The sequence below is a fragment of the Leptonychotes weddellii genome, chromosome 2 (genome assembly GCF_054177405.1).
Source record: "Leptonychotes weddellii isolate Sample4059 chromosome 2, ASM5417740v2, whole genome shotgun sequence".
Lineage (NCBI taxonomy): Eukaryota > Metazoa > Chordata > Mammalia > Carnivora > Phocidae > Leptonychotes > Leptonychotes weddellii.
The window spans coordinates 31,295,419-31,317,802 of record NC_138370.1 but is presented as its reverse complement, the minus strand read 5'-3'; the positions used below and the strand labels follow the sequence as shown (position 1 = coordinate 31,317,802).

Sequence of the window (22,384 nt, the reverse complement as noted above, 5' to 3'; positions counted from 1 at the left end):
AGATACCTATGGGACAGACTACCTTCACAAGCTTGAGACTCTTGGCTGCATTTCAATTCAGGGTTTGGAATTTAACAATATGTTTATTTACTTTTGTGGGCTCAACTGTGGTGCAGGATGGTGGAGGTGGCTTTTATGAATATCAGTAACCCTAAATGTGGAAGAGTGAGCGTGAATGATGAGGGCTCCTCACTTTATTTTTTATTTATTTATTTATTTTTTTAAAGATTTTATTTATTTATTTGACAGAGAGAGACACAGCGAGAGAGGGAACACAAGCAGGGGGAATGGGAGAGGGAGAAGCAGGCTCCCCGCAGAGCAGGGAGCCCGATGCGGGACTCGATCCCAGGACCCTGGGATCATGACCTGAGCTGAAGGCAGTCGCTTAACCAACTGAGCCACCCAGGAGCCCCGAGGGCTCCTCACTTTAAAAGATACAAGCTTGCAAGAAAAGTTATAGTTGAGCCTGATTTTATTTTTTAATTCTGTAAGGATAGCTATTGAACTCAAAACTAAATTTTATATTGCTTATAAGGTTCTTGACAAAGCTAACTTGTTTCCATGTATTACAAAAGTAGTATGTGTTCATTGTAGAAAATTAAAAAATAAACAAAATTACATAAATGATTACCTATAATCTCTGAAAGATAACTGCTATTAACACCTTGCTAAAACTTCCTGGCACTGGGGCTCCTGGGTGGCTCAGTTGGTTGAATGGCTGCTTTCTGCTCGGCTCATGATCCCAGGGCCCTGGGATCGAGCCCCACGTTGGGCTCTTTGCTTGGCAGGGAGCCTGCTTTTGCCTCTCCCTCTGCCTCTGCCTGCTGCTCTGCCTACTTGTGCTCTCTCTCTCTCTGTCAAATAAATAAATAAAATCTTAAAAAAAAAGCTTCCTGGGATACTTTTCTTTGCACCTATACATATTTTAAAACAAATTTAGTATAATACTGTATGTACTGATTTGTAAACCCTTTTGTTAATGGTTTTTCCTATTTCATTAAATGTTCTCTTAAAGAAGAATTTGATTTGCATTTGGATTTGGGAGGCACTTCATATTCTAGCATGTGGATGCTAGACATACAGTCTCTTTATGTTGCATATATTGAGCACGTACAATATTTTGTTAATATAAATCACATATGAAAATATCCTCTCACATAAATCCTTGGCAGTGCATTAGATACAAGTTTGATTTGTCAGAAAGAGAAAACTAAAGGTGCATTTCTGTTTCGTAGGGTACCAGCAATTCTACTGAGCACTTATGAGAATATTATAAACTCTACATTCTACACTTACTGTGGTTAACTGACATGGTATCACCTAAGGTGTAGGGAGGTCTCCCCCACTGCTACCATCCTGGGGTCTGTTACTGTGCTCCTGGCTTTTTCACACAATTAATGTCCTGCATAAACATCAAAGCAGTGGACTCATTTTTCTTTTCTGTTGATTCTCCTTTAGCCTGATGAAGTCCTCCGATATCGATCAGGATTTATTTACAGACAGTTACTGCAAGGTGTGCAGTGCACAGCTGATATCCGAATCTCAGCGTGTGGCTCATTACGAGGTAAGGACAGCTTTTCCCATTTGGTGTTTTCAGTGGAAGAAAGAGGAAAGTGGACTGTGGTTGTAGGACTTGAGGACAGCTCCTTTTGGTCTTGGGGCAGGTTTTAAGAGCCACAGGGCTTGAGCCTTTACATTTACAGTCTGAGATCAGGCTGGGGCAAATGTGCATGTGTAGGGTTGGGATTGAGGCTTAGGGACGTCAGTCTCAGGCTCTGGCTGCTTCCCAGATTCTTTTTTTGGGGGGGGGGTACCTTAGCCCCTAGAGACTCAGTGGGCTTTCTCTACTTGTTAAATCTGTCATTGCTCATCCCTGAAGTTCCTTTCAGGGATACAGGGCATGAGGCATTAGTGCCAGCCTCCCTTTCCTTCTATGACCCTGAAGGTAAGCTCAGAGGCCTTTTGTTAATCACCGTCCAGAGAGATGGCAGCATCAGTGAATCAGCACCAAATTCCTTTCACACGATGGCCACTGCCTAAATGTGTTTGTCAGCATAAAGACTTTCCCTGTAAAGTTATAACAGTTTTAAAATCCAAATACTCTTAAAGGACCTAATTCAGTGGCTTTGGCTCTTTAGGATGGACAAACAAATAAATAGCTGCCTTTCCATCTTCTGTTGAGAACAGAGAATAAGAGAAGAGAGGTTGGCCAATGTCTGGGGAGGGAACAAGGTGCTTCCCCTGGAGACAGAGGGAAGCTGGGAAGCCCCTGGATGCTGAGTGCTGCCCAGGGCATATTTGCTTTTTGAGAGAACATATACCAGTGGGAACATGAGTTTTCAAGTGTAATAACTTGTGATTAATTTTAGATTGGAGGGCTTAGCCAGCGATTTTCTTTTTGTCTGACAAGTCTGACAAATGCCAGTTGTCACTGTCATTCACCAGACTCCTCTGAGCCTCCAGTTCCTCTGTGCACAATGAAGAAAACAATATTAACATGCACATGTACTCGCCCAGAAACACAATAAACTGACCCTGTGTACTTCTCAGGATTTTGTGGGGGACCAAACGAGACCTATTGAAATAGTATTTGTGAAAATGCTTTGGAAGCTGTAAAGTGTGCTATAACATACGTGATTATATTGCTTTTCATTATTAACTCCATTGCAGCAATATTCTGATGAGGGCAAATAAAACTTGCTCTTCGGAGACAACTTTTAAGAATCAGAACCTGTGAAAAAAGTTAGCATATTCTTTTGTAAGTAGGCAATCAAGTGTTAGAAGTAAATGTGAACTTGAAAGAATTTCCTCAAATGGAAGATATCCATCTTTTGAAGTTAAGAACTTTCTAATTTCTGTGAATATTGCTTTGTAAACATACACGGTTTTATTAATATGATTTCCCCAGTTAAGAAAAATCAGGGAATTTGTTCCTGCTCCTACATTCCATAGCTTCCTCTTAGCCCTTTATGTTCTCCCTTTATTAGATTTTTTATGTTCATTTTTAATCATCTTACTAGATTCTCTAGGACAGAAACAGAGTTTTATTCATTTGATCTTCCGTAATTCCTGGAACAGTGCCTGCACATCCCAGATGCACACTTAGCATCTGTTTACAAAAATATCCTGGTAGCACAGTCCAGCACTGCTTTATTGTTACCTGAGCTAGAAAAGTAATGTCAGAAAATTGAAAAAAAATTTTTAAAGAAAAAGATCTTAGCTGCTCAATTAATGGTTTAGTTATTTGAACTCAAGTTTTCCTGTTACCACTCTGTATCCTTGCTGGGCACAGTTTAATTATAGATGATGTGTTACTATTTGTTGCATGTAGCATAAATGAGATAGAGAAAAGAAAGCAATTACAATAGATCTGCAATTAACAGTGTTACACATCATCAAAACAACATTAAATGCATTGCTGTTAACTATGGATAGGGACTCTGAATGATGTTTCACTCCCTGCTTCCAGGCAGAGGTGGGGCACTTCTTTCAGAGATAAACAGCATGTGTACTCTTTCTGCAAAGCAGCTAGGGATGTGAATGGGGCTCATGCCTCATGAGAACTCTGGTCTTCTAGCTTCAGTCAGGAGGCTTCCCCAATCACTTCTTCATCTCTAAGAGGATGGCTTCCATCAGATGATTTTGAAGGCCATTTGAGAACTGATAATCTGATCCAATTCATTTGCCCCCTCCTTCCACATACACTCTCTCTGCTGAAATTGCATGAAGCGTGGGTCTCTATGGGTCTGAAATCCCCTCAATTCATTGAAAATGTTGTCACACTGAGTCTCAATGTTCTATCACTGATGTATTGCTTTAACTTGATTTTATTCAACTAGAAATTATTCCCAGCTTCCCTATGGGGCAAATCAAAAAGAATCTGCTGTGTACTTTCTGCATGTCCAGCACTATTAGTGTTAGTTATTGCAGGGGATTCTGAAGCTGTGTTAGAAATAGTCTCTGCCCCCAAGAAGCTCATAAACTTCATTGGGAGAAAAGCCATGGGTAGTTCAGTGTGGTATAAATACGTGTGTGATACTGAGAACGTGATCTGTAGAATTCTGCTGCCTGCTCCTAAGGAGCTGCTGATCTGATGCGATATAAACAGTGTTAATTCTTCTGTCCATTTGACTTTCTGATATCTGCCATGTCATGTTGTTAAATTTTTAGATCTTTTCATATGCCAAATTCTAAAGAGTGAGTCACCACCAAGAGCTACTGTGGTCAAAAAAGATTTGTTGGGTATGTCATGAACTAACTAGACCTTGATGGATGGGTTAAGTTAAGAGTTGCTGGAATGAGAAGTCTTGGTATCTCCAAGGAGCACTGCAGAAGCTGGGTTGGCAGGAGGGAGGATTTGTGTTAGGGAAGGGAGGTGCACAGTAGTATGTTAGGGATAGTGTGGGGTCAGAATGTAAAGGAAAGGGGATGTTGTACTCTTATGTGGCTCTTAAGCATTGGGGAACTTAACAGTATAATTGAGCATTTCTGAGTGACAGTCCATTGGTAGTGATCAAGGTGTATTGTTGGGAAAAGAACAGCCTTCATATGACTTTTGCTATGAGACTTGTGTGCCAGTCCTTTGAAATAAAAGAGAGAAACAGAACAGATGGGTTAATGCTTAATAGCTGCATGCTCCATTTAAAAGGCTGAACCTTTGTATAGGAGGACAGAAAAACCTGATATATGTCTAATGGACCAAACTCTTCCATGCTATATTTTTAAAATCTCTTTTTGCATATGAAAGCCTGAAGTGGAAAAAATGGGAATATAAAGACATTATTTTTCTTACTTGCTAAGCATTAATAACATGTTAATGTTTTGGTGGAAAATATAATTAGATGTTGTCTCTGTTCACTGAGTCAATAGAACAAGTAGGCACAGACACAGAGGGGAAGAGAAAGCTTTCACATGTACCTTTCAACATGCCTGGATATTATAGAGGTTAGAAATAGTTTCCCAGTGAGGCCACTTGAGTAGTTTGTTGTAGTTTTAAGTGGCTAAAGAATCATTTTCTGCAAAAGGAAAGGGTTGCTTACATGAGTGAAGGAGTGGTTTCCTGGCATTGTAGGAAAAAGAGGATTTGTATAGGGAAGGCCATGAGAAATGAAACCAAAAGGACAGAGAATTTTTTTTTTTTGAGTAAAGCTAAAGGAAAAATATGAATGAGCGATCTAGAAGGAAAGAGAGAGCTCTTGTTAGGCAAACCCAAAGAAGTTGGGCATAAATGTGCCAGTCCCTACGGCTTGCCCCTTCCTGTGAATGCTGATATCTCTTGTGTTGCTGTGCCATGTATGTAATTAATTGTTCCTTGCAAAATCAGTGGCTCAGGTGTCCTGGCACCTACAAACAGGATTGTAAGCTTCCTGAGGGTAGGCAAGAGTCATGCATTGAGTTTCTTCAATTATTTCTATAGCACCCACCCTAGAGTTTGGCCCATGGTTGTTGTTCTTGTAGGCTGTAGGTTGACGAAGAGGCTGAGGTTGGACACTGGAGGAGGGAAACAATGGGTCAAGTTGAATGGAAACATCGATGGGTACACCAGAGGAGGTATTGTTATACCTTGGGAGTCAATCTGTACTCAGGATCTGGCCTTAAGGTGTAGGTGATGGTTTTGTAGTTATATAGGAAAGGCAATTCTCTAAACTGATGAAAAACCCTTCAGACATTTCTGAATCTTGAAGTAATGTCAGTCCTGATAAATGAACCCCCATTAAGCCACCCAGGAGTGGCAGAATCCAGGATTGTTCTGTAGTCAGACACACAGCACACACATAGGACTTACAGAGGCATGCTGAAATGGATTTTTCCTGTTTCTCTTGTTTTGATTGTCTTCCAATAGAACTTTGGCCTTCCCTAGCTTCTGTTTAATGCAGGGGACTAGCCAAAGGACAATCTTCTGGTCTCTGTAAGTCGGGTAGTAGATGGGATGTAAGTGCTTTGTGGTTAGACACAACAAGGTGAAATCTGAGGTTCCTCATATGTGCTGATTAAAGCAGCGTAATTTTCTATACTACCATTGCCTTTAAGGACTTTTCTCCCTCCATCTCTCATACCTTCTCAACTCTGCTTTTCCCTTTTCTTTTTTCTAATTGTCTGAGTCTGTATGCAGTCTGGACAGCTTCTTTCCCATGTTTGAGAGCTGTTGGTTAATATCATGTTATGTTTCTGCAGCCCATCATTCCTATCAGGTACTATATTAACTGCACTTGAGTTCTGTCAGGGCTCACTGGGTCAACAGCCATCCTGGGCATTGCAGGTGATATGTTCCTAAAGATGCAAATGCTAACTGGGTGAGGACAATAAAAGATCTTTATAGAAAGGTTCCTGTGGAGATGCTTCTTTGCACCGTACATTGAGAATCACTGTTTCAGTCTCTCCAAATCTCTTACAGTCATGACATGCTTAATTTCTCCCAGATGCTGTTAATACAATTATTGGCTCATTTGCCAAGGCTAAAGCTATTCTTGTTACCCTCTATAATGTCAGAGGACTTCAACCCATTCCCCATTGCCTACTAGTCTTTACCTCTGTTTCTTGGGACCATTTCATTGAAGACTCTTGAGATTCTGTAAAATTTCTAACTATTATTATATTTCTCTGTTGTTTTCTACCAGCAAGTCCAGTCATTTTATCTTTTATCAATTATCACTAGTCAAAATAGTTCACTGGAACACCAAATGAATGGCTATGAGGCTACAGTGAAAAAAACAACAGTAGGCTGAATACTCTGGGCAACACACATTGGCTAAGAGCTGCTGTCAAATGGTGTATGCTTAATGCTCATTGGTTAAGCATAGGTAGAGTATGCTCTGCAGCATGAGTTCTTATTTGCTGAGAGCATATGACATCACTTAGGGGATTTTAGGAACCAGCTTGCATTCCACTGGCTAGAACTCAATCACATGATCCCACCTAGCTGCAGGAGAGGTTGGGAAAAATAATTTATTTGTGCAAGGAAATGAAATGGGTTCAACAAACACATAGGATCGTCTCTGCCACATTCTACCCCTCTGTTCACCAAAAATCCATTCCATTTTTCTTTTAACACATAGAGTTCATGTTCCTTCTCCATGGAAACACCCTCAAGCCCTACCCAGTTTCTTTACTCAGCTCAAATTTCAGGGTCTCCAGGAAGGGAGTGCGTCTCTCCATGAGATGTGGATATGATTCCTCTTGGTCCCGCAGCTTGTGAGCAAAACAGAAATGTTACCTCTCTACCTCCTCCTTTAGAGTGGTGATGACAATGGTAATGTTTCTTATTCAGAAAAAGGAGGAAAAGAAGACAGAGAGTAATCACTGGCCCATAGCAAAGTTGGCATCCTGCAGGGCAGCCATTAGGAAGTTCTTCTTTTCAGAGAGTGGGGAAGTTCCCCAAATAGATTCCAGTCTTCCTCTGAGAGGGACTTTCTTGTTCATTTTTCTTAATGAGCCCTGGTTCTGTCCTTCACAGTTCTTCCCTTTCCATCATCCTTGCCACATCTGAAATGGATCTTGGGTCCTACACTTTCCTTGTGGACTGCCAGCATTCATAGCCCATTTCCTTCCTGAGACTGATTTAAGGCATACAGAATATTCAGACTTTCTAATTCAAAATAATAATTGCTTTAGTAATACAATTCTCTCAGTAATATAGAAAGCTTCTAATTTACTTTTTTTCAGAAAGCTTCATGTGTTGTCACCATACAGTTCTTTCCTAGACACAATTTCAAGGCTGCTTGTTTTATTTTATTGCTTCCTCATCTCTGTGCCTCTTTCTGGTTTTCAGTTTAATGGTGGCCATCTTCAGGTTATCTAAAAGTAGGTGGAAAGATGACATCCTTAATCCAATTTTTGCCAAAGTCCTGAGTCACAATATGCAACTGGGAAGTCTCACTGGGTCTTCAACATATAATGTCTTCTGCTACGACATCTTTCATTTTTGGTTACTGGAAGCAATTAACAAATGACTTTTCTAACTAGGTCCCAAATTTCCAGAATAACTCTTCTTTTTTTACTTCTATGTGCTTATGTGCCAGTTACACATTATAGTTACAATTAGTAACAGACAACATATATCAAGTGTTCTGTTTTTCCATCCTCTTCTGGTTCTTTTAGAATTATAACCATCTCCTAGCATAGAACCATCTAGTTCCCCTACAACAGTAAGCTCAATGGGCAGGTGGTCTACATTCCATGGTATCGTAGTCAACAGTTTTGCCAGTGTTTTGCCACTGTATAACCTGGAACTGCTGTTTTTCCCCTACTTACCATCCATCTAAGCTAAGTCAATGTCAAACATTTAAGTTTTTTATTATGTGAGAACCTCCATTTCTATGTTGGACAAGGTAGGCTAACTTTTAATAAACAAAGAAGTAAAAATTATTTATTACTCACCTTATAGCCCATTGTGAGTTTCCAGGGGGGATTTTGTACCTCACAATCATTTAAGACTCAAGCTGATAGAGGCTCCACCATCTTTGCTCCTGACACTGCCCTGATGATCAAAACCCAGCTGGCACCTGGGGGACTGATGGGCAATGTAGGTGATTTGTGCAGGACATTTTGGGGGGCCAGGCCTGGAAGAGGCATCATGTCCACACACATTCTATGAGCCAGAACTCAACTGTGTCTTCTTCTGACTGTATGAGAGGCTGGGAAATGGGCTTAGGTATGTGCCCAGGAGGAAAATGGAACCAGTGTGGTGAGCACATAGCATCATCTCTGTGTACTATATGTGTGTGGCACTACAGGGCACATGGTGATTAGGACTTTCTTTGGGTATTTTGGTGATGAAGTGGAGGTGGAGAAGAAAGGGAAAGAGAGGAAAGCCCGTGCATCCCAAAGGGAGTGGGCTTGGCAAAGAAACATAAACAATTCTGGAAATCAAGTGTCTGGGGGCTGCCATGAAGACGATGCCTATTCATTACAGTGCTCTGTAGGAAACTGAAGCAAACGTGTTGTTTGTCTAAAAGACAAGGGAATTATATGCTATCAAATTAGGATTTTCTCTCCAATTCCTCTGACGTAATTGGTCAAGCACAGAGCTTTTCCTGTTGGAATTTGGGGCCTGTGTAGTGAGTGGCCTGTCTGACATGTAGGATTTCCCTTCCGCTCCACCTTTTTGGGCTTAGACAACTGGTCCCCCAGGCCCTGAACTCTGTGGCCCTCAGGCATTGAATGGTCTGCCCTTTCCACACTCTGGTGGTCTGGGAGCAACGTCTTTGGGGTCCAATTGTGTGCCGAGGCTGAGGGCACATACGTGGTATCTCGGTGTCTTCTAAAGATGGATGTTTGAAAGAAATTTCCATGTGCTTTGCCTTGTAAGAAAGGTCGTTCCTCTGCTGAGAGGCTAGCTTATTATTGGCAGTCGACTCTTTAATCTTGTTTCCTGCTTTGCTTTCGCCACCAAATTCATAGCATGTCCAGCAACTAGACAATGTAGGATTTTATTGTACTCACTTTACCTCTGGATATTATTATTTTATTTTCCCTGTTTTATTTTAAATCTGTATCCCTCAATTATTTATTTTATCCTTTTGCATTAGATGTAGATGTAACTTGATCTGTTACAGTCTTTGATGAAAGTAGTGGGGTATAAATATATAAATATTTAATCTTTTTATTTTAGCATTTTATTCCTTTTTTGAAGTGGCAGTAAATTCATGTGATTCAAAATTCAAGAAACATGAAAGAGTGCGTATGTGAAAAGTCTCCCACCTATCCCTCAGCTCCCCAGTTATTCTTCTCAGATGAAAACAGTGTGCCAATTTTCTTTGAAATATTCTATGCATATAGATGCAACTTAATTTTTCCTTTGAATATTTTCTGCAAATGGCGGCATGCTAGACCCTCCATTTTTTATTTGTTTTAATCATGGCATAGATCTCCTTATATAAATATAATTCAAAAAGAAATATCTACTGAATTGACTGATAACTTCTTGGTAGCACTGAAATAACCAGTAGAAAAAAAAGACTTTCTCCCTGTGAACACTCATTGAGTGAGGCACGGATCTGTTGATTTTCAGATCCCAGCCTGTGCTGGTTGGTTATTGACAGTGACAATTTTTCTTCCAGCTTTCCAAACTCCCAGCATTTACTTGAAAACATATGCATTCCTGACCTCTTCATCACTAAGCCATCTGGGCTTGTTGATTTCTTTTTTTTTTTAAGATATTAGCAGACAGAAGATTCTTAAAGGCTAATGACCTAAGTAAGTGGGCTTGAGTGTTGATTTAAGCCATGTGTCTTTGTCTACATTTCTTCTGTTAGTGGGAAAAGGTGTTGAGGACAGCATGGTTCCTCCTTCTCTGTGATTTGAGAATTTAATTAGTTTCTTCAGGCTTTTTCTAAGATGACTTAATTTTGAGTAGTATTTTTCTTTTTTTTTTTTTTTTTAAAGATTTTATTTATTTATTCATGAGAGACAGAGAGAGACAGAGAGGCAGAGGGAGAAGCAGGCTCCCAAGGAGCAGGGAGCCCAATGCGGGACTCGATCCCAGGACGCTGGGATCATGACCTGAGCCAAAGGCAGACGCTTAACCATCTGAGCCACCCAGGCGCCCGAGTAGTATTTTTCTAACTTTGAATTCCATCCCTTTCTCTGAGGATGATATAAAGACATAAATGTACCTCATTGGGAAGTGCCCATGCCACCTCCAAATTGTTTCCTCCTGTGCCTACTACTCCTGTCTCCTTGCTCAATCCTTCAGGGGTCCTTGGTCTCTGGGACGCCACCACTATGCTAGCTGCTAAAAAGGCTCTTATGTCCACTCTCTACTGTTTCAAATATAGAAACAGTCCTTCCTTCACCTTGAAAAACCTACAGGCAGTTTGAAAGTTTTTAGATTTTACTAAGAAAATAGGAAAAATAGAACAAAACTCTTTTCTATCTGCTACCAATCTTCCTCCTCTGGGCTTCTAGAGGACCTGTTCTGGCCTTGCAGTCACAAACTTTGCCTCTGACCTGGAATGTTGCCCTGCCTTCTAATCCAAGAAATCCTACTCATTTCATGTTTTCATTAATTCTTTGTATCTATTGACTTACTGCAAATAAGTCTATCTTCTGGAAACTAAGCTTCCAGGTTCTGCCTGAACAATGCCTCTTATCTAATTCCCCACGGTTCTATGGCCCTAAAGCCAGCCCCCATGTTTAACCTAGGAGCCCTTCGGGATGCTGTCATTTGCTTTAAAGCCCCAGAGCAATGTCTTCATCTTTTTCCACTTCATGGAAAGGTTCATGCTCCCTTTTGGCTCACCTGCTAAACTCTGTTTTCTATCCATGGAGTAAATTCATTCTTAGCTTATCCTCAGAGCAGGCAAAGCAGGGCTGAGTTATAAAAAGAGCTTCGGGTGTAGTCCAAGATCAGAAGGCTTGTGTTGTAAGTACAATCTTAATGAAGTCACCTAACCCTTTCAGATTTTAGCGCTTTCTTCTGTTACATGAGAAGATTCAGTCATCTTTCGTTTTATCCCCACTCCTCATACCTGTCGCCACAGGTAACTATTTTATTAGGTTTGACATGTTCTTTATTTGTATATGTATTAAAATATGTATTGCTTTGTGGGCATGCATACTTTTATTTCAGATTTTATTTATTTATTTATTTTTACTTTTATTTCAGATTAGCTTTAGATTTACAGAAAAATTACAAACACAGCATGGAGTATTTCTGTATACCCTGACCCAGTTTCCCGTATTATTAACATCTTGCATTACTATGGCACATTTCTCACAGCTCATGAACCAATATTGATATGTTATTATTATTATTATTATATAACATACATTATAAAGTGTGAGGTCTGTACTTTATTTAGATTTCCCTAGTTTTTAACCAAATGTCCCTTTTCTGTTCCAGGATCCCATCCAGGATTGCACATTAAATTTAGACATCACGTCTCCTTAGGCTCCCATAGACTGACAGGTTCTCAGACTTTCCTTGTTTTTGATGGCCTTGGTAATTCTGAGGCCTACTGGTCAGGTATTTAGTTGAAAGACCCTCAGTGGAGATTTTTTGATGTTTTTCTCATGATCAGTCTGGGGTTCTACGTTCTTGGTGAGGAAGATCTCAGCGGTAAAGCACCATTCTCATCCCATCATGTTGAGGGTAGTATTATCAACATGACTTATCACTGTTAATGTTCACCTTGATCTTCTAGCTCAAGGTGGTCTTTGTCAGGTTAATCCACTGTAAATTTACTCTTTTTCTCCCTTTCTATAGTATGCTCTTTGGAAGGAAGTTATTATGCACAGTGTAGGGGCATGTATTTTTAATGTATACAAATGGCGTCGTGATGTGAATCTCATCCTTATCGTGTTATTTCAGTCAGCAGCGTGTTTCTAGGAACCATTCATGTTCCTATAAGATGTCGAATGTCTTGCTCCTGACTGCTGTGCAACATTCCGTGTATCGTATTTTGAGTTCCCATTCCTTCAGGGTTGGATACTTAGGTTGCTTCTAGTGCCCCCGCTCACAGTGCTCACCCAAGCAACATTGTGACAAACATCCTTAAACAAGTTTCCTAAAGAACCTGTGTGGGAATTTATGTGACCTGGATGTACAGGCAAGAGTGGAACTAGTGCGCAGAACTCATATTATTACTTATTTGTCTAAGCCTTGCTTAGTAGCGAGGTACTACATAAGGGATCCCATATCTACGTCTCTGTCAGTAATTGGCTTTGTTCAGCTTTCTCACTTTTTTCTGATCTGCTTGATATTTGATATCTGTTATTTTAAATTGCCTTTCTCTAATTATTATGAAGTCTGAACAACTTTGTGTATACTTATTAGTCCTTTTGTTTTCTTTTTTTTTTTTTTTGGTGATTTCTGTTTATATCTTGTGTCAATTTTTCTCTTGCTATTCTAGTATTTTTCTGTTTGATTTTCTCATATATTCCTTATTGGATTTAGGCATTGCAGATATCTTCTGTTTGGTCATCTTATTAAAAGTTTTCATGATCCCCTTTATTAATTTTGTTTGTTAAGCTTGCCAATTTTTATGTGATAAATTTAACAAACTTTTTGCCTTTACACTTTAAGAAGTTCTTCCCATTGATAGATCACAAAAACATTAAATATACTAGCTTCTATTAATTTGACACTTCTATTTTTTTTTTTTTTAAAGATTTTATTTATTTATTTGAGAGAGAGAGAATGAGAGAGAGCACATGAGAGGGGGGAGAGTCAGAGGGAGAAGCAGACTCCCTGCTGAGCAGGAGCCCGATGCGGGACTCGATCCCGGGACTCCAGGATCATGACCTGAGCCGAAGGCAGTCGCTTAACCAACTGAGCCACCCAGGCGCCCGACACTTCTATTTTTTATATTCATGTCTTTAACTCTATTTGGAGCCTGCATTTATATATTGTATAAGGTAGGAATCCACTTTGATTTTCCTGTGTGTAGTTCACCAGTTTTCCTACCACCATCTACATCCCCTTCTTTCCCATAATTTGTGATGTCACTTTTACCGTATGTTAATTTTCTTCAGGTACTTGACCCCAAATCAGACCTTTCTATACTGTTCTGTGGTCCTATTTGTCTTCATCTGGGCCAGTCCATGCTGTACTTAATTACCATCCCTTGGAATTATGTTATAGTATCTGAGAGTGACCAGTCATATCTCTTTCCTTTTCTATTGCAGAGTTGACTTAGCTATTTATGCAGTGTGTAATTTTGTTGTTCATATAAATGCTTGAACAAATTCACAAATTTGGTTGAAATTTGTATTGGAATTCCATCGGATTTAAGAATTAACTTGAAGAGAATTGGTATCTTTATAGTATCGGGTCATGTCGAAGCAGGGATATCTATGCACTTACTCCATTTTAAGCCAATTTCTACATTAAAATTTCAGAAAAATGTAACATATAACACATGAGTACACATATAATTGTTGTGTAATTTAGTTTTTAATAATATATGTATTCTGTTCCATTCTTTTCTTTTGCTAAGATTTAATCATTGCTCTTCAACTAAACTGTAATTGTGTTGAAGACAAGGGCCATGATTTTAATTTCTTTTTTTTTTTCTTCACTGTATTTCAACCTAGTGGGGCATAATGAATACCAGGTGTTTTTTTTTTGCTTTTTGTTTTATTTTCGTTTTGCTTTATTTTTTACATTGTTGCCTCTTTTCCTCCCTCTTTACTGGTTTGCTTGCCCCTTCCATCTGCCTCTCCTGGGTCAAAATGCCTAATGCAGCTGTGTAACAGTAGCTCACACCTACCTCCATTTATCGAGTGAGGCTAAGCACATTTTTTTGCAGTGTGGTGCATTTCCTCTGGGAATGAGCAATGTAACTTAAAACTCTGCTGTGTCAATAAGTCAAGGTGAGTTTCCAGCTTTATAAAACTGCATTCCCAACCATTAGAAAGATGTTAACATTTATTGCCAAGCTGTCTCTTAAATATCCTGTAATAAAAAGCCAAAATACGCTATCTTTTTTTTCCCAATTTCACCCTTAAGCTGCATTTTCATTACCACATTTTTTTGGTAAAGTGCTATAACATTCTTTATTGAAATTTTTACTGTTTCACGTGATCCCATAATAGTCTCCTTTGATCTAAAGGAAAAAAAAGTTTTATTTTCTTGAAAGAAAAGAAAGTGTCATAGTGGGTCCTCTTTATTTTGCTAGTGACATGACTAACCCCTACCCTTTGGCTATTACTGCCTTGTTTCTGCTTTTCAAGCTATATAATTATGATGATCCAGAGACATGATTTGACCTGTACCTTATCCAATGCATATAATAATAAGCTCTATGATAATGAGGTTTTCCTGGTTTAAAAGCTGTTTTAATCTGATTGTGTCACTGGACAAGGAATTAATCAAGTCAGTTTGCTTTGGGACTGTGGATAGTGAGAAGCAAGGACCACATTTGAAAGAAATAATTAAAAGTCTGATGCTGAATAAGTTGAGGCCACTGAAAGAAGCAGGAGATCTCTTGGCTCTAGTACTTGAAGAACGCAAATGTCTTTGGAACGGCTTGGCATGCCTGAGATAAGACACTGGTGGTGATATTTATGCACTAATCAATATTCTGATTCAGTTGAGGAGAAAACAAAGTTAATCTGATGTCACTGGGTCTTTATGGCATTTAGAATTTTTCATGAAATGTTTTCTGGTTACAGGAATACAAAGTAATGTATACTACACTAACACCTTAAAAACCAAAGTGTGTTTGCTCAGAAAAGCCATCTTATAGCTAAAATATTAATGCAGCAGAGATACACATTCCCTTTTTAATAAAAAATAAAGAGAGGTGCTGGGTCATAATGTCCAGGGCTATCCCCTGAATCTTTGAAAGATATGGACCACCTGCTGTAAAACTTGTTCACTCTATTCAGTGTGCTCAGCCTTGTAGGGCTGACTCTGGAATTCAAAAGGGTCTCATCCTCCCCTCTGGGAATGCTCATGTGGGAAACTGCAAGTCTCTGCAGCTTGTTTTTGTGACAATGGTGTACAGAAGGACACACTGGTTAATGGGTTAGCCAAGTAATACAGGATTCTGAGAGGTGGGGGACTTGCAACTATTTCTGAACATTTTCTTCTGAGTTAAGAGTGTGATGATGAACACCCCTGATGTTTGTCTGCATTTATTCTCCCAACATATTTTTTGAACATCTATACTCTGTAAATGTACCATAATAGATTCCATTTGCCTCCTCTATGGTGATCCCTAGATGAAAAAGACAAAGATATTGCACTTATTTTGGGTAGGGAGTTAAGGCAGGAGCAGAAATGACAGCCATACAAATGAGAAAGGGGTAAGCAGCCTGAGAGGAGCATAGGTATGTGTTATTCATCACAGAGATTTACGATGACTTGGCTACAAAGAAAATGCAATTTGACTTATTCTTCTCTATTTAATGAAATATGAAAATAAAAAGAACTGCCTGAGTCTTGTCTGTAGACTAGATATGTATTATAATGTATTTAATAATTAAAAGGGGAAATGTGATTGCTTCACATACAGAACAAGGTCCTGATTATGGCAGCACATCTCTAAAAATTAAGGCTGCTCAAGGTCACACTTCAGGAAATCTTGCTTTTTTTAACTGGGACATTTGTCCTGTGTGTAATCATAAGGAAGTACTTCTCCATGTCTTCAGGAAATAGTCATTTCTAATGCCTGAGTTAAAAAGAAAGAAAAAAGGAAAGAAAAGAAAAGAGAAAAAAGAAGAGGAAACAAAACAATTTACAATGATGCTCAGTGTTTGGTTCCCTAGAATTTTAGGAGCTTGTAGCTCTGAGAACTGTCTGTAAATAAGACATTTGGAGTGGGGTTTCTCAAACTGGGCACATGGATGTAATCTTGAGATTCTGCATATTCTTTTAGACTTTATTTTTGTTTGTTTTTGCTTTTATAGAGTGGGGGGTGTGCAGAGGGAGAGGGAGAGAGAGAATCTTAAGCAGGCTCCACACTCAGCACAGAGCCCGACATGGGAGTTCGATCTCACGACCCTGAGATCATGACCTGAGCTGTAATCAGAAGTCCGACTCTTAACTGACTGAGCCTCCCAGGCACCCTTAGATTTTAAAACTTTTTAATGATGATTTTTTTAAAGATTTTATTTATTTATTTGACAGAGAGAGAAATAGCAAGAACAGGAACACAAGCAGGGGGAGTGGGAGAGAGAGAAACAGGCTCCCCGCCGAGCAGGGAGCCCAATGCAGGGCTTGATCCCAGGACGCTGGGATCATGACCTGAGCCGAAGGCAGACGCTTAACAACTGAGCCACCCAGACACCCCTTTAATGATAATTTTTAATAAATATATTTGACCAGCTATAAAGATGAAACATTCCTCTTCCCTGTGATAACAATTAAAAGACATTTTTTATAAGACTTTAGATTAATAAGTTATTGTTTCTCAGATAGGAGTCATCAAATCCTTGAGAATTTCTTCTTTTACTTACAGTTGAGAAACATTGGCTTAAACCATCACTGCATATTGGAGTTCACTATTTGATTACTCCTTTGGGGCTTAGTATTTTTAAATGGCTTTTATGCCAATGATTTCCAAAGCTGGTCAGGCAATGATTTATATTATTAAAGTGATCACTAGATTGATTGATTTAATGATTGACTTATTAATTTTCTAGGTATGTCGGTGATGTTTTAAAGTTTTTTTTATACTGAAAAATTTGTGACTAGCTCCCTTTCTTTTGTGTATTCAAATGGAAAACCACTTAGGAGAGCCCTGGGAGCTCTCAGGAGAAAGGGACAAATATGTACATTTGAAATAAAGAAAAAAACTGTTGGGCGCCTGGGTGGTTGAGTTGGTTAAGCGACTGCCTTCGGCTCAGGTCATGATCCTGGAGTCCCGGGATCGAGTCCCGCATCGGGCTACCTGCTTGGCAGGGAGTCTGCTTCTCCCTCTGACCCTCCTTCCTCTCATGCTCTCTGTCTCTCATTCTCTCTCTCTCTCAAATAAATAAATAAAATCTTTAAAAAAAAAAAGAAAAAAACTGTTTCCCTTCTTATTTGACTCTTTCTTTTTCTGTCTGTCCATATATATTAGGGATGTCCTATACATTGGTTTCTGTCTATATATTAGAGAAGCAGCGTTTTTGATTCTCTCTCTCCATCATGTATTATCTATCTATCTGAGAGATGGATACAGACAGGCAGACACAAGAGAGAAGCTAGAGTAGATGCTAAGGGAGAAGGAGCTGGGAACATGTCCTATTTACAGTCAACTGAGGAGACTTTGATCTGGGGAAAAAAACAAACAAAGCCCCTGAATGGTAGGAAGTGTTCCGAAGCCTAGAGTGGAGAAGGGGACTGGGGTGGAGGAAGGTGAATGGCCTATAACTTTAGCCACTGTTTTGTTCGCTGGTGAAACATTGTGCTGACCCAGGATGAAGTCTTGGGAAGTAAAGTTGAGAAATAGCCACCACAGCAGTAAAGATGAGAGAAGATTCATCTCCACCCAGTGTTGTTCTGGGAAAGCAAGTGCGCATTATCTACTTTATCAATGGAGATTTCCTGTGTCAGAGCCCACCGAAGCTGGAGGTGATTGGGACTATGAGGAGCATCAGCAGGGGCCTCCGTGGCTGTAAAATAGGGTAGATTTATGCAGCATATGGAAACTCGAGGCAGCTCTTCAAGGTAGAATCAGTCAGGGGGTAGAGATGTTTATTGGTTTCTAAGTGTTCTTTGCTGCCTTTCAGAACGTCTTTTTTCATCTGACTTGCAAGTGGGGTTTGAAAAATAAGATGTCCTGCCCACTGCGGCTTGTCATACATTAACAGCCTGGTGTTAGGACCTTGGAACACAGCCACGCAGGTTGGCAAGAACATATCCCACTGTGGGGTTTCATAAATATTTGCAAGGGGAGGAGATTTAAAGATTTAAAGAACGAGAAAGTTCTTCCTGAGTAGTGTGTGTGGGGGGACATTAACTTGCAGGTCAGGTCTCTGGGCACAGCTGCCCTGGTTCATGCTTGGATTTAAAGTTCTTTGAAGGCTTGCCCAGACCGAGAGGAGGCAGGGGATGAGCAAGGAGCTGATTCCTCAGGCTGTAGCAGAGGCTATTTGGTGTATTCTGTGTCCTCTTACAGCCCTGCTCTGAAGCCGGGTGGCAGTTGAGGTCCTAGAGTGTGAAAGGCTTGGGCCGGGACACTGCCTCTCCCAGGACCTGCTAGCACCCTTGAGACCCTCGCCTGTTTCCCGCCTAGCTCACCCATGGAGGGCTTTGGCCCGGACTTAGGGGTCTTGCTCTATGTCCAAAGTGCCTGTTCTAGTGTATTTAGCGACAAACCAGTCTCATGGTGGAGCTTGTTGCAGGTGAGGAGTGTATGACCGGCCCGCTGACTCCCTGCCTGGAATGCTCCCCACCCCAGACCTTATTTATGGCACAGTTTCACTGACTGAGGACCAGCCCTGGACCAGTCTTCATAGGCATCATCTCATCTCATTCTCTCAATGACTCTCAAGGTAGGTATGATTTTGCACTTGCCCTTTGAGGGAATTTGCGGTTCAAAGAAGTTATGTGATTTGCCCAGCTGCAATACCTGGGCCCTGCTATTTAGGAAATTTCCTCAGTATTACCTTGCCTGGTCCTGTCACACTCCCTTTTTTCTCAGTCTGAGAAGGGACAGGTGGCACTGCAGTTGAACCCAGCAATGTCCCCTTCAATTCAGCAAGCATGTACTGTCCCCTCAGAATGTGCCAGGCCCTGAGCCTAGGGCCCAAGAATACGGAATGAGTGGTGCTGTCTCTGTCACAGCTTGGGTCCCCTGGTGGGCCAGGATGCGTGTGTGCACAATTGTTAGACACATCAGCGTGCCCAGCCTCCCTGATGCCTGGACAGCAGCTGGCGCTGTGTTTTGGTGGGGCAGGCTGCAGGGTGTGGGGCATCATCAGGCTGGATGCTCGGAGGAGGGATGAGCAGGGCTCTGAAGAGTGAGGAAGGTTTCAGCAGTGAGACTGGGAAAGGAGACTCAGGCCAGCGGTGGCGCAAAAACTCTCAAGGCAGGCTGTGTGGGAATGGCATGCAGCCTGGGTCTGCTGGAGCGCAGTGGGAGAAGCATGAGCCCTCCTGGGGGCCCAGGTATCTGCCCCCCACCCCTATCCCCCACCATGCAAGTAGAGGTCCCAGGAATGGCACCTCCTGAGGAGACAGGGCGCGGGGCCAGAAAGTTTTGCACTGAAGCTAATTCTGCAAACACTGCGAGTGGCCATTTGGCCTAGAACTTCACGCAGCTTTCCAGACACCCAAAAGGAAGGGAGAAAACAAGGTGATTTTTGGCTGAAATGCTGTGAAAAATGCTTCAGGCTTGCAAATCCAGGCCCCTTCACCTTGGGATCTCTGTAGCAGCTGTGTGGGGTGGGGCCCAGGAGGGAAGGAGATACCATGCTAATTAGTGCACTGAAGGCAGAACTGTAGGTCTGCAGTTTTGAAAGTTTGTTTTGCTTTGTTTTTTAAATACCACAGAGACAATGATAAAGGGTTGGGTGAAATTCAAGGCTTGTGGTTAGTGAACAACTCTGTGAATTGCTTTGTGAATTGCTGACTTAAGCACTCATTCTTTGACTTCCTTTCTTCCTCCTGTGCTACAGGGTACAAAAAGAGACATCCTGAGATGGAATATCAATTTCTTGTTTTTGTTTTCAGTGCCAATCAGAGTAACTCGTGCAGGGACCATTTCTCTGAAGGGAAGGGAGGCTGGCGAGGATTGAGTCTGGCGTAACTTTTGGGCAGGACAGCAGTGGTGAGGTCCCACAACTCCCTCCTGGAGCTCCCCTAAAGATGCACACTTGCTCAGACTGACTTTTAAGGCAGGTTAAACATGGTGTGAGATTTCCGATTTCCATATAGTCAATCCCACCCCACAGCCAGCCAGAGGGGGAGAGAGTGAGGTTGTTCTGATCCATGGGGGATCACAGAATAAACCTCCCCATCTCCTCATATGTCCCAGTTGCTATTTAAGACTGAATGGAAAAAAAAAAAAAAGAGGTGGTGGGGGCAAAGAAAAAGAAAATGTGGAAAATTCAAAAGTCACAGCCGTATTTTTAAGTACTTCTTTTGCTTTTCAGGTTCATTTCATGATAGGAAGGGACAAAAACTTGTGTAGGCAACATCTTGTATAAAGCCTAAGATACTTGTGGTGATAGTGAATGGAATATCAAACATCGCACTGGATGCTCAAGAATGCCATTGGTTTGCAATTTGCAGAATGGAAAATGTTTATTATAAAGTATGGGGAAATTCTTATATGCAACATTAATGCAATGGGTCATATAAAATAACTCTGGGGAGAAGGTTTATGCCCTGAGTCCCAGAGCCTGAGACTTTTAAATCAATACTCCACTGATGAGAACAGTTTCCCAATTGATGTATCAGTGCAGCCAGTCAAAGCAAAAAGGAAGCCCCCAGGGAGGAAGCAGGTGTGACACTAAATTCTCCCCTCAGCCTAGGGAAAGCCGAGACTCTGAATTGAATTTCTGTAACTGTAAATTCTAGAGTTAACTATGTTAGCTAGAAATTGCACTAAAAAGTAGTCTCATGGTCTGGTGATCATGGTATTTCATGAGGATACCTTGCAGCTTTCAATTCGTGCCTTTGAATGCCTGATGGGGCAGATGCAGTGGCGTTTCCATCTGTGTACTTAGGAGTTAGGTGCAGAAGGACCTTTTTGCAGGAATGCACTCTTAGGGATATTCAAGCCATTAGCCATGAGTGCTCATGGAGGTCTGCCCCCAGGTCAGGTGGTATGACGGGATGCGTGGCCATAAATATAGGCCCAAGGTTAGGGTTTTCAGGCCAAGTCTGGAGGAGATGTGTGATTGGACAAGGGTCTGGGAAGACCATTATGACAGGACCATAAAATAGAATTGCTGATGAGAGCTTAGTGAGCAGATTAGAAAGCAGAGGCCCAGAGGGGGCTTCTGATGGCTTTGCCTTGGGTTTCTAAGCTGAGACCAAGTGTTTCTGCATTTGTTAGTCTTCCTCTTCTGAGCTTCTACGGCCTTCTCTGCTGTCAGGAGGAGGAGGTTCCATTTGCCACTGGCCCCCAATCTCTCCACTACTTCATCTGTAGGTTCTTGTCCCTCACTAACATAACCTTGTCACACAATAGCACCACGCCTACGTGATAACTGCTGGCCATCTGCAACCCAGCTGAGACTGAGCCCCAAGGAGGAGGGGGCTGAGGCTGAAGCTACAAGGCTGGGACATGCCTGGGGTGGGAACACTTGTGTCCATAAGGAAAAGGGGTTAGAGGGGCAGGGGAACAGTATGTGTCTGAACCCCATCACCATGTGCCTTCCTGGTCCAAACAGCAAACCCTGCTGAAGGGCCTGTGGCTTCTTCCTTAGTTGTCTTTCTCCTATCCCTTAGCTGGTCCACAGCAAGCAAAAAGCCCAAGTAAACTCAAAAAGCCTAAAGAAGCCTAACTATTGACTCCTCTTATAGATAGTGCTTGGGATCGTCTGGTTGCTAAAATAGTTCATGAAATGCAACATAGTGGGTATGCATTTCCTCTGTTCCAGGTTTGAGTTAGTATCCGTAGTGTAGACCTGTGGTACTCTGTAGTGTGTTGAGCAAAAACATTTGTGAAGCACTTGGTGTCTGATCAGGGCAGATCCCAATGCCTCCAAATGCCAATGGAGTCTCTTCAGACTATGGTGCAGACAACCTATGTCTCATTGAGGGTAATTCCCTCCTTAATGTATAACAACCTCCTGAGAAATCTAAGTTGCAGTATCCTAGTACTCTGCCAGGTTATGGACTGATGTGAATAGGTCAATGGATTTTATTTAGTGATATCTATATTTCAGTTTGAATAATTTCTCTAAAGCTAAAAATAAAAATTGCCTTTTAACCTCGCCTAAATCAGCCCACACAGATAACTAATTCCTAGGGAAATTATTATTATTATTTTTTAATTTTTTT

General features: G+C 41.1%; 1 long non-coding RNA gene across 1 annotated transcript in view; it reads left to right on the top strand.

Annotated features, from left to right (window-relative positions):
* Positions 1 to 22,384, top strand: part of LOC145717986 (uncharacterized) — a 120,505-nt gene that overhangs the window by 63,698 nt on the left and 34,423 nt on the right. The window contains exon 2 of the long non-coding RNA XR_014141511.1: positions 1,459 to 1,564. This is a non-coding gene — a long non-coding RNA (uncharacterized LOC145717986). The remainder of the gene's footprint in view (positions 1 to 1,458; positions 1,565 to 22,384) is intronic.